Source organism: Corapipo altera, unplaced genomic scaffold (assembly GCF_003945725.1).
Source record: "Corapipo altera isolate COAL_440 unplaced genomic scaffold, ASM394572v1 54, whole genome shotgun sequence".
Taxonomy (NCBI): Eukaryota; Metazoa; Chordata; class Aves; order Passeriformes; family Pipridae; genus Corapipo; species Corapipo altera.
The window spans coordinates 4,237,564-4,250,329 of record NW_020884902.1 but is presented as its reverse complement, the minus strand read 5'-3'; the positions used below and the strand labels follow the sequence as shown (position 1 = coordinate 4,250,329).

The following is a 12,766-nucleotide window of genomic DNA, read 5'->3' as shown; positions in this document are numbered from 1 at the left end:
TTTATTATGTTCAGCCAAAAAGCAAACTTTCATCACCACTTAGAGTCCACCTGGTTCTCAAAACCAAGATTACAGCACCTGTGCTGCCATTCCCAAATTCAGTCCCACATTGTTGTCATGTCTGGTAGACCATAACCACCACCCAGTCTATCTGCCTCTCATTAGCAAAGCCAACCCTGGAAATAAGCAAAAGGCTTCTCATAGATGACAATGAGATAGCGAAGATGTTTGATGGACATCACCCTGTCACAGACTCTTGTGTCCATCTCAGCCATGCAAGACTTTTATGATCATCAGTAACCGTGTATGCACAAAATACACATTTCCTCTGCTTCCTGAGCAGGCTTGGGTTGGCACATACAGCAGTCTCATTCTGTTTGTGTGAAACTTTCATATTTTTCCCCATTATGAGTCTCCACAGCCCAGATTGATAGTAGACCCAGCTGTCCTTTATAATTACAATTTAATGACTTAGGATGGTTGTTTGCATTTTGGCAACTTGTTTAATAGTGATGACATTTAAATTGTCACAACTAGGCTTCAAAGTTATCAATTTATTAGATGATCAGGAAACTTCACACCTATGGTGGTGAGGTTTTTTGGCTGCAAACTCAGTAATCCATCAGCACACTGATTTATATAATGAGGGTGGTTTCATAGGGATATGATTTAGTTAATTCAGCCCTGAAAGGGATTAACTTGGACGAATTAAAAAGGTTCTGTTTGCTTATTTATAACTTTAGATTGACAGATACTCTAAAAACACACATATTGTGTTTTGTCTTCTGTTGCTTTCTTCATTTCAGTATATTGACTTTTTGTGCACACATCCATTTATTTCTTCTCCTTCTGCAAATGAACCTGGGATTTGCAGATTCACATATGATTCCTTCAGAGAAACACTTCTCTGAAACACCAACAGAAGCACTGAAATACTGCATAGATTATATTCTTGGTAGATTTTTTGCTAAGTATTTTGACACCCATCCCCCAATGGTGCATCAAAACAGGTGTCCAACTTCTTGTATAAATGCAGAAGTCATGAATAGCAGAAAAATTAGCCCTGTTTGCCTGCTCTGAATATCAGGTTCAATCACAATACTGTCAGCTGCCCAGCATGTTCCCTTCATACTGTTTACCCCTCGCTCTCCCTGCTTCCCATTTGGGAAGCAATGCTTTCAAGTCTCCCTAAATTCTCCCACCCATCTCTGTTTGACCTGCTGTCTGGAAAAGAACCACTACGTGGTAGGGACAGGTAAAGCCTCGTGAGCTTCCTCACACACGCACTGCTGCACAGCCCCCAGCTGCCGAGGGGCACAGCTACACGAGTGCTGCTGGACAGGCCTGCTGGAGCAAACTGGTATCCTGCCATCTCTCCAGTACCTGAGCTCAGCTCTGGGATTGGCATGCACACCCTGGCCATTCCCATCACATGGCACAGAGCAGCTCCCCTCACCAAACAGGCTGACCATGGGCTGCAGCTGCAGCACACAAGAAACCCACAGTTCTGGCAGATGAGACTGAAACCAGTTGATTGATTCACAAGTCACTGGGAGGGCCAGCATGCAGGTAAAATTGCCACATGTTAATTTTTAGGAAATCAACTGAAACATGCTCATACATGTGGTTGTTGATTGATATCAACATGGATACGCCAGTCATCACCAAGGAAAGCGGCTCTGGCAGGGGCAGGAGGGGAACTACTGCTCACTGCCAAGTCCCTGATGTACAAATGCCACTGCTGACAGGCACCATGCAGATGCAAGCTCACACCTCCTGAGCTCCCACCTACCTCAGGGATTTGGCTCAGCATAGGCTCTGCCATATAATCTTTCCTCCAAAAGAAAACTGGCTGTAATACACAAATAAGAGGGGAAAAAAAAAAAATCTAATGAATGTACTTCTCTTTGCAGTTTTGACTGGCTTTTCCTCCTTATCAGTGGTATTACCTTCAAGCAAGCAATCATTAAGTAAACAGATCTCAAAGAAAAGTCATTTCAAGTACAGATTTCTTCCACTAAATTCCCTCGAGTGCCCACTCTGTAGACCTTGGGCACAGTCCAGCATGAATTTATCTCAAGAATAGGCCAATGCTCATTAATCAAGCAAAGGCCTGGCTGAAATCCTCGCAGGCGGCTGCGCAGAACGCCAAGTCACCTTGTTGTAACTGATCTAGGTACTCTGCAGTGCCAAAAGCCAGAAAGCTGCCAGAGACCATTATATTACAGATGGAAAGCCAGCAAAGAGAACAAGGAAAGTAATTAAAAAATATATTTCTCAAGCTCATTGGACACAGATCAAAATTCAAACACAGGATGAATAATCGCAATAAATGTGATAGGTAGCAGAAATATATATATTACCGAGCTGCTGAAAGAAAAAGCTGCAAATAGACTCTCACGAGTTTTTTGGAGAGGAGGAAGAGGTCCCCAGGGCAATCCCCACGGGAATTCTTTGACTCTGGGAAATGGGAGGGTTCATCTAGCTAATGGCTGAAAAACTTGCCCTTCTACCTAGAAAGCTGGAAGATTCCCAGAAACCTGAACAAGTCCTAGAAAGTTTGCATAAACACCCCTGCAGATGGCTGAGCACTATCTTTATGCCCTTGTTGGTGCTCATTCCTTGCCTTTGCCCCGACCTCTGCTTTGTTTCCAGGGGTGGCCTTTGAAGTGCGAGATCCCCGCTGTGGAGATGTCCCCTTGTGGGACAGGGCAGCCCGTGGCTGTGTTACTTGTTCCAGCTGGGAGCTGTGCTGCCTCTCAGCACATGCAGACCACGGTGTGAATTCTGCCTGCTCCAGCCCCACCCAGTCCCTGGAGACAGCCCCAACCCGATCCCAAGCACCTAGCCCTGTGATTTTGTTTGAAAAAGATTAGAAAGCTCTATCAGCAGAGGACTGACAGGCAATCATCTTCAGCAGAGTGGAAAATAAACTAGAGTACTAAGACAGCAACCTGTTGCAGCTGTTTACACAGTGACTGCACCACGTCAGATCATTTCTGAGCCTCAGCTGCAAGTCACAACAGGCAGTCACAGGAGGACACCACGGAACCACCTCCCGCTGCTTCCCCAGCTCTGAAGGAGGCCTCCCACCTATATTTCTTGGTCCAACGAGGAGAAGTATGTCTGCCTAATCACTTCTGCCTTTCTCCTCAGGAGATTATTATGGCAACAGCAGCACTACCGCAAAAACCGGGGTGAAACCTGCTGTTTGAAACTCAGCTAAAGACTGAAGCTTATTTCCTATACATACACAGCAAAAAGCATCCTCCCCAACAGGCTCACCAGTTATTTCCAGCACCTGCTATGGGTAATTTCCAGTATGCTCTAGAGATAATTGGAAAAAAAAAAAGCACCCTCAATTTTTATCAAGCTTTGAAGACCACTGCTTCTATTCCAGATCTGGATAAGGCACTGTGCTCCTGAAAGCTTGCCTACTTTTCCCAGTGCTACTACCTGATCAAATACAACATTTGCCAGAAAATTCTGCTTCACCAAGTTAGAGTGACATTTTTCCTGAGCTGAACCTGAGTAACACCCAGCTACAAAACATAAGCTCCGAGGTTTGTTGGCATTCAGTAGCTTTACTTAGTTGGATTATAACTCATACATTATTTTCTATGCTCAAAATACTACAGTGCTTCAAAAAGCCAGTTTAATGTTGACTTATTTTACTTTACTCCTTTCCACAGCAGCTTTGCAATTTCTACTGAATGTTGTAAAAACAGAACCAGTAGTGAGAAAAAAATAGAATAACACTTTGATAGAGCTTACCAACTTTGAATTACCACTTTCAGATTCACTGCCTTGAATATTCCATTTGCTTCTTTCCTACTCTGGAGCAACCTCTGGGAAGGGGACTCAGCTCCAAGGTACCCGAGCAAGGGGCAGGAAAGGCCCAGGGGCAGCAGCTGGTTCAACCGAGAGCCCAGAGCATAGGGCAGGTTGGAGGCAAGCTTGGGAAGTCAAAATCAGGCATTGCACCAGGGTGGGCAGACCGAGCCAGGAGCTGAGGGCCCATGGCCAGGGCAATGCTGGGGAGAAGCTGGAGACCAACATGGCTACAGCTCCATTCAGGAAAGGACTAGAGCCCTGGGTGTGACCTTAAATGGGTCTCTGGGCCCACAAGCAGGGGGTGTGGGTGGGGGACTCAGGTGAGGCTGGTCAGGGCAATTAAGGGCTGTCAATGCACACTGAGACATGACAGGTGCTTTCATTAGGTTTAGTTTTGTTAAATAAATTTTAGTATGTTAAAGACAGCTTTAGGAAGCCCATTAAGTTAAAAATAACAACACAGAAATCCAAAAAACCCAAACAATAATCAATGCCTATTTCAATATTATGGATATTACGAATGTCATGACATATATGCCTCTTCACTCCTTCTGGGGTTTAAACTTCTGAGGGAAATAAAGCTTCCTTCTTTGTATGAAAACAAATAAAAGGCCTGAATTGTGGAGAAAAATTTTAGAAGCAATCTTCTGCTGGTATCAGCCCCTCTTCCAAATATTTCCCTACCCCTGCCTCTGCCTCTCAACCTCTCTGCAGGGGGCATAAGTCAGGCTTGCGAGCATATATGATTGTAGGATCAAGGTTAGCATAAAAGACAAAAACATGCAGAGCCTGAATTCTACTCATATAACCAGGAGAAAATACAAAGCAAGAAAAGACTTCCAAAAAGAGGCTTAAACGTAATTTCTGGAGAAATTCCTGCACTGTCTTTGACAAATCCTTCTTTACAAGGAGTGCCAGATAAAGCCCTCCAGTATTGCCTCCGGATTAGCCCAACTTTGAGAGCTGGGAACCTGGGAGTACTGCAAATTGACATTTCATCTCCCTTGGGAGGGACATTGCTTCCACTGTCCTGGCATCCTGCAGACCAATGGAGCACACAAATATATCACCAGATTACTAACACATCCTTATTATAAAGCAGTTCAAATTTCATAAAAAATTGGATCAAAACCCATGTTTCCATAAAGGAAAACATTATGTGAATGCTTTATAGAAATGGGAAATAATCACAAAATTTTCACAGTTAGAGTATCAACAAAAATTCCCTGCCAGCAGCAGTTAAAGAATATACTTTAACTTCATGATTTTTATATACTATGAATGATGAGATGTAAATTATGCTGCCACTGAAAAAAGAACTGTATTCAACAGAATATTTTCTGCCTATAGTATTATTATGAATAACAACTTTTCAACTGTTGTAGTAATGATTATTTAACATTCCTGTGGTCAAGCAAAATGAAGATAAATGTTTGCATATACATTTTTTAAAATCAGTTTTAAATGACAGCAGTTAACTCTCTTGTTATTCCATAACAAATAACTTCTTACATTATAGTTTGTTTTCACCAGTGATGTCAAATTATATTCTCTTTGATTTTGATACCATTTTTAGAAAGCCTTTCAATTGCATAAAGGGATTGCCTGGTACCATCTTCTTGGCATAGTTGACACATTAATTTCCTTAACACTGCTATTTGGTCTACTCCCTTCTTTTCTGGTCACATACAACAGCTCAGGCTTTAGAGCTTTTTTTTGACTTAACTGAAGTGTCTCAATGCAATTGGAAGTATCTGGATAAGCAGGAGGAGATTGGGTGAGCAGATACCCCTTTGGCTGTGTTATAAAACTTTTTTGATGTTGGGCTATTTCTTCCAGCCCAAACTCAGACCAATACATTCTTTCATTTTCTACCAGACGTTTCATCTATTCCTTCTGGCAGACTATATGAACAAATTAAGATCCTCCAGGATACATTCTGTTTTATCTCTATAAGCTGGAGAGAAAGCATCTCCATTTTTCACTCCATTTGTCCATATGGTATCATAAAGTTGCAATGCTGGTGATGATGGCAGCTGAATTGGAGAAAGTACATCGCCAGCTAAGGAGAGATTAGTACGAGTGGGCTACCAGTGTTAAATGTAAAAGCAGTGTTAATGTCAGATCAAAGACTCTAAAAGAGTAAGCCCTGAATTTATACAAAACATTTGCTATCAGATCATATTTCCATCTGTATCTCTCCAAAAGTCTTGCCTCCACAGTTTCCACAGGCATTATGTTGTTTTCAGAACCAGACTGGTAGCAGAGGTACAATAAGCTGTATATAAACTAATAACATGTTTAAACTGGTCCTTTAATCATCTATATTTTGTTAATTTTCTGATAGACGCATAATATTCTGTGTATCAAATGCTGGGTTACTGCTTCTCTCTTCTTCTACTCTTTGTAAACACTGTCATGTACTGACAGTCCAGGAAAGTCACAGTTCCTTTACCATAACTACACTCTGACATTCTTCTTACGTTTACAGGCTAGTCCTAACTAGTTCCTTCAAGATTAACATAAACAGTGTTTCAAATATGCTGCTATCAGATTCCCAGCATTAATTAAAAAAAAAATAAATCCTTCAGATATGGATTTAATTTGCATCTAAGCATTCATAGCAGGATGTTCCTTCCCAATTGTTGCATGTTGTAAAGCCTCCGTACAAATCTGAAAAAAAAGAGTATTCTGAGATCTGCTCTACTGCTCCTAAAACCCTTTTAAACCTTGTGCTATTAAGCAAAGATCTCAATGTCACTTTTTCATTATGGGTCAACATATGACTAAGCTGTATGTTTACCCTGATAATAGCTGTATGATAAATATTTACATGGATTATATAGTTAGCAGTAAGGCGTAAGCAGCGCTCGCCGTATGCGTCACTCCTGTACTAAGTGTACATGGGTTATGAAAGTGATATTTTTGGTTTTTTTCTTCTTTATTTTCTTTCCATGTATTGAATTCTCTTTCTGATCAGGCCAGACGTAACCGGGAAACATAACCTATACTGTTAATAGTTGCTTAAATGGAAAGGTCTTACATGAATTCTACCAATCTTTTATGTGTCAGCCCTTCAGCTATTCTTACTCAAGGATGCCTTTCATGTTGAGGAAAGCTGGGCAATAGCACATATGGGACATGTATGTCAAATTCTGAATTTTTCCACACAAAAAGAAGTAGTTGTAGTTTGTGAACAGAAGTTCTCATTTTATTCAATTTTATTGTAAGAAAAATTAACATTTAGACAAAGAGGTAAAAGAAATCCATGAGGTGAACGGCAGCATGAGATTAAAGAAAGAGAGCAGCAGGTGTTTCTTTTTTTCTTATAACTAGCTATTTATGTAAGTATAAAATAACCCAGGAGAGCTGATAGGTTTTTAGCAAAATTTGTGTAGAACAAGAAAAAACCCACCAAATTTGAAGAGCTTAACGGGCATAAAATCCCCCACTTGGGTAAAAAGTACAAGAACAGTGTTTATTTTTTTTTTTTATATCTAGCTGCATATGTGGCCCATTAATTATAGCATCAGAACACATGATTTGTTTACTTCCCCTCTCATTGTTCCTGTGACTTCTATTATCCCTGCCATACCAACAAGGACCTGAGAAGAGTGAATATTAATACATGATTTCTCAGGCTGATGCAGGAATAGAACTAGGTTCTTCTAGGTCCCAGAAGAGAACCACAACCTCAGGACTTGCACATCCAATAATTAGATCTGGACCTGTACCCAGGTAATAAATACTGCATCTTTAAGAATTATAGACTGGAATTATATTGGATGAAAATGGAGTATGCTATTACAGAAAATGGTGCCAACTGTAGAAAACCTTGTGTATGATAGAAAATCTATCAGTTTAGGCATTTTTAACTCCCACGTGCTGTGATTTCTATGAATTATTATGATTAGCATTAATTGAGGTAACAGATCTAAATGTGTCAAAACTAAGAAGCTTAAGATAATGTGTCTAAATGGTGGCACACACCGAGTCAGCCCTCCTCTTTTGGCTTCTGTTCAGTCTTGGAAGCAAGGACTATGCTGAAGTTGCTTGTCTTGGCAAAGCCTGTTCCTTTAACTTGATCTCCACCCTATTTCTAGGAATTCAGCCCCTTTCATGCCTGCCAGTCTGCTGAGCTGTGTGCTGTTTTTGGAAGGGCAGAATGCAATTTTCTTATAAATTCTATGACATACTTGTACAAGTTGCCAAAATGTTCTGTGAAACCTAAGTGCCACATAAATGACAGCAAAATAGGGCCTTTTACATGTAGCCTTGGCTATGGGGTTTGCATGATTCATTTCTGGTCACATATTTGCACCATCGGCTTGCCAGCATTTCTATGATAACCAATTATTTTAGGCATTTATAATTTGCTCAGTGTATTCCCTAGTGAGTATTAATAACAAAACTCACGGTCTGGGTATCTGTGTCAAATTTGGGGAACAATGCAGTGACTAGTGACAGCAGTGAGTAGTACTCTACATGAGTGCCAGGGGAGGTTTAGGCTGGATATTAAGAAGAAATTCTTCACAGAAAGGAGGATTAGACATTGGAATGGGCTGCCCAGGAAGGTGATGGGGGTGTTTAAGGAAATGTTGGACATAGCACTCGGTGCCATGGTCTGGTTGATGTGGTGGTGTTGGGTCACACAGTTTGACTCCATGACTTCAGAGGTCTTTTCCAACCTAATTGACTCTCTGATGTGTTCATCTAATTGCCTTTTTTACTTGAAAAAAAAGCCCTCGAACCATTAAACTTACAGAACCAGCTACTGTTTGGCACGTGCAGTGGAACACTTTCAAAGGCAACCTGATTACGCATTTTAATGGCGCGCAGCACCACTAACCCATATTTTTACAGGCGTTACTAGAGTAAGCGCAACTTAAACCTCCCAGCTGCGCAGTAGGGCACCTTCTGAGAGGTTTTGATGAGAGGCACCCGCTTATCATTCGCTCCCCGGCTGTCGGCCCCGCCTGCCCGGCGGATAACGAGCGGAGACGGCCCCGGGCCCGCCCTCAGTACCCCCCCCCCCCCCCCCGCGCAGCGCCCCCCGCGGCCCCGCGGGGGGCGGCCCCGGGTCACGTGGTGCGGCGCGAGGGCCCGGACGCTGCCGGCGGAGAACGTGAGTGCGGGGCGGGGGGGGGGGGTTGGCGCTGGAGCCGCCGCGGGCAGGGGCGGGAGCGGGAGCAGGAGGCGGCTCCGCGGCGCTGCCTGCGCCCCTTCCCCTGCCTTCCCCTGCCTTCCCCTGCCTTCCCCTCCTGCCCTGCCGCTGCCTGCCGGCTCACAGCGGCTCCCTGGCGGTGAGGGGCCCGGGGGCCGTGTGCGGGGAGCCGCCGCCCAGCCGAGCTGGGGCTGCCCGGTACCGCCAGCCCAGCGCGGCTCGGAGGTGTCCGGGCTGGGCGTTCTCCGCTCGGGTTTTCTCCCCGACGGTTTAGTGGCGGGGGAAGTTGTAGAAGTGAAGTGAGTTTCGGGAGTCGTACTGGTACCTGATATGCACCTTCCCCCCCATCGTTTCTGTGGCGCTGGTTCCTCCCGGCGCTGTCGCCACGCAGGAGGAAGCGGCGCCCGGAGGAGTCGGGGAACCCGCAGAGTTTTCAGTGCCCGCACCGAGTCTGCCCCTGATGCAGCGACACCTTCACATGTGCTGCCGCTCCTTACTGCTTCAACAGCTTCTTTTTCTCGTTTCACTACATTTTCTTACAGCAATAATTTTTACATACTCTATAAGTAATTCGTTTAAAAAAATAAGGTCTGACCAGAGCTGTACCCCTTTCTTTGTTAAAGTGATCAAATGGTAAAAACAAACAAACAAAAAGCAACAAGCCTGTAAATAACTTGCAGCTATAAAAAACAAAAAAAAGACTATGACAAATATACCTCAGCTATATTTGATAAACTTTCTTATGCTTGTCTAACGTGGAGTTTCAGTAATTGAGGTGTTTATAAAATGTAATTAATACCTGAGCTGGTTTGATTTCCTGAAATAGCACAAAGATGTTCTTCCTGGTACTGCATTTTATTAATTGAGATAGATTTGAGGTATTGGCAAGAGTACCAGAACACTACTACTAGAAAATGTGTGTTTCTGAACTGTTTGGATATTTAACCCATATTATTTAAAATGGATTTAATTAGAAAGTAAGTTTCCTGTCCTACCTTTCTCCTACAAACTGCAGACAAATTTTCCTTCAAAGCAACCCAGACTAAGGAATGCTAAACTTTTAAGAACCCTTCTGCTTCACACTTCTGAGGTGGAGTCAGGCAATCATTGGTGGCTTCATTTTTAATTATATTACAAAATTCTTGAGATAAAGGAGGATACACCTGTAGTATAATTATTCAGTTTTAGGATTACACAAGTGTAACTATTGCATTCAAGTAAAACAAAATATTCAACTGGAAAACCAAATCCCTGACCCTAATTAGAGTTAAACATCTGTGAAGTTAAAACTCTGTCCGTGGCCTAATCTGAAGTTCACTGTTGATCTGATCTATTGTTATTTTCTTAAACTATGACATACCCTCACTTTCACCAGTACAGTGATATAAATATTTATTGTTATTTTACTTCTCTAATTTCAGTTAGCACAGATGTATCGTAGTGTTTTGAGGGGTAATTACTAATTGGTGTCTGTTATGAGAGAGGCTACAAAGAAACTGAAATATCAGGAAGGAATAAAATTAGTGGTGGATTAGTCACATAATGAGTATATTTTCAATAATTTCCTGGATCACAATATAAAGAAGTTTTCAGTAATTGCTGTTCTGATTTTTCAGAAACTGAAGCGGTTTTGAAGACTGTTACATCAAATAATATTTATCATATTGCTGCTACGGCATTTTGGTTTGACCTGTTTAAAGCTTCTGTAATTTATTTTTCTTTTTGCATCTTGGGATAGTGGTTCTGTTCAAGTTCTGGCTGCTGCATAACACCCACATTGCCTGTAATGCTCGAGGGTCAAACTGGTGTCTGAAATGCATAAAGTAATTTCCAGAATAAGTCTTCCAGTCCATGCTTTGTGAGGGCAGAGCAAGTGTGCAGCTGGTTCTGGCTGTACCTGTTGGTGGAGTAGCTCCTTAGAACCAAAGGACTGCTTGGACAGTCAGAGTGACCTCTCTAGAATTAAAACTTGCAGGTTTATACCTTCCTGAGAGCTTGTTCCCCAGGGAAGCTCATTGTTTCCACGTGCTGTGTCCTGGTCTGGCATAAGGAAATGCTGCTTGCTATGACTTCAGTGCCACTGCAGCCAACTGAATAATTTGAAGGCTTTGAATTAGAAGCGGCTGCCATGTAGGAAATGAAGGCAGATAGTTAAAATATGGTTATTTCAAGCACCTTTTAGGGACTGCTGGTAATCTCAAATGATGGCAGAATGCAACTGGTATTTACAATGATAGGCCTTAAAGAAAAGTCCAGTGGATGCTTGTTCTGATGTTTAGATTGGTATACTAAGGCTAATTAAATTTAAATAGGTGGCTTATAAAACAAATTGATTTCTCTTTGGTGAATGAAAACCTGGGTCCAAAATTGTCAGGGCTTCCAGTGCATGTTAATAATGATAATGAAACAATTTGAATAACTTTTTTTTTTGTGTGTCTTTACTGCAGGATGGAGAGGTTGCAGCCTAAAAGTATTTTTCTTTTTAGATTAATTAGCAGTAGCCAAACTAATGAGGCAATTAAAAATCTAAATATGCTGAGTGTCTCAGATTTCATACTTAAAATGTGTGGCAGAGTATGAGGTTTGACCTAGTTCCTTGGGTTCTTTCCACTGAAAGCTGTCTCATTTATTTTGGGATAAGGTGTCCAAAATTATTCTTGGCATGTATTGTTTAACGTGTATATATTATTGTGAATAGTAATTGTCACACCCTTCAGAACACAATTTTCAGTTTTAAATTGGAGTTGTTAGCTTAAAAGCTTATTTTGTTAAGGACTTCTTTTTAGTAGTACTTAAGAGGATTAAAGGACTATAAAAAATTTTCAATTTTCATGCTGAAGCAGACATAAGAGGCAGAAGAACTTCCTTATTCTCTGAGAGAACTTCGAATGAAGTTTAAAATGTTACGTAATAAAAAGACTGTGATGTAGCCTTTTATGCAGTCATTTTATGTTGATATTTAATTTTGTATTCTTTCAACAAGGTAGTTATTGACTTAAATTGTTTTAAAACTTTTGTATGGAAGATATGTGACTTCTCCTATCAAATTCTGAAAAGCTGTGCCTTTTCAGTTCACCATTCAGTGTTTCTTTGTGAATGAAAGCATGTTATGCTCTTTAAAGGCACATTTGATGAATGCAGAAGTCATTCTTTATGAAGTAATTAATTTTATAATGAAGTCAGAACCTTGTCTTTGTTTTGAACTGTGTAATTGAGTGTACATTTCAAAGCTTATTGTGGCTGACAGCTTGTGGCTGACCTTCTCCATGCATACATATTAAATATAAACAGCATGATTCATTTAGTTTCATATTTTTAGGTTGTTTCCTTGCGTTGTTTTTTTTTTTTTCTGTTATGCCTTTCCCCCACTGCCTTCCAAGTTTGAGGGCCATAGTAAAATGGGTTACAATTTGCTTTTGCTTCCTTTGTAGGACTCTTCTTTTGTCCTAAAAACTCTGTTTCTGTGTATACCCGGATAAGCCTTTGTACTCTGAGACTGTGTCTTCACAGACAAGTGGTGTGGGCTTGTTGAGACTCATCTGTAGTGTGGAATGGTTTGTACTCTGGATCTGATATTCACCCTTCATGTGTTCCAAGTGTTTTTTACATTGGTTTAGCTCTAATCTGGACACACAGACAGAATGCGTAATTTTTTCTGGATTGTACTGGGTTTCACATAAACGTAAATCAAAATTTCAGGGTAGTTCTGTCCATTTTGGGAGTAGCAAGGGTACAAGAAGATTCTTTTCTGGAGTCAAATTATAGCTG

The 12,766-nt window shown here is 41.5% G+C and overlaps 1 protein-coding gene across 1 annotated transcript in view; it reads left to right on the top strand.

Annotated features, from left to right (window-relative positions):
- The first annotated feature begins 8,901 nt into the window (after positions 1-8,901).
- The window catches only part of RHBDD1 (rhomboid domain containing 1), a 35,150-nt gene continuing 31,285 nt past the window's right edge, over positions 8,902-12,766 (top strand). Inside the window, exon 1 of the mRNA XM_027650683.1 lies at positions 8,902-8,959. The gene's annotated coding sequence lies outside the window, so the exon portion shown is untranslated. The remainder of the gene's footprint in view (positions 8,960-12,766) is intronic.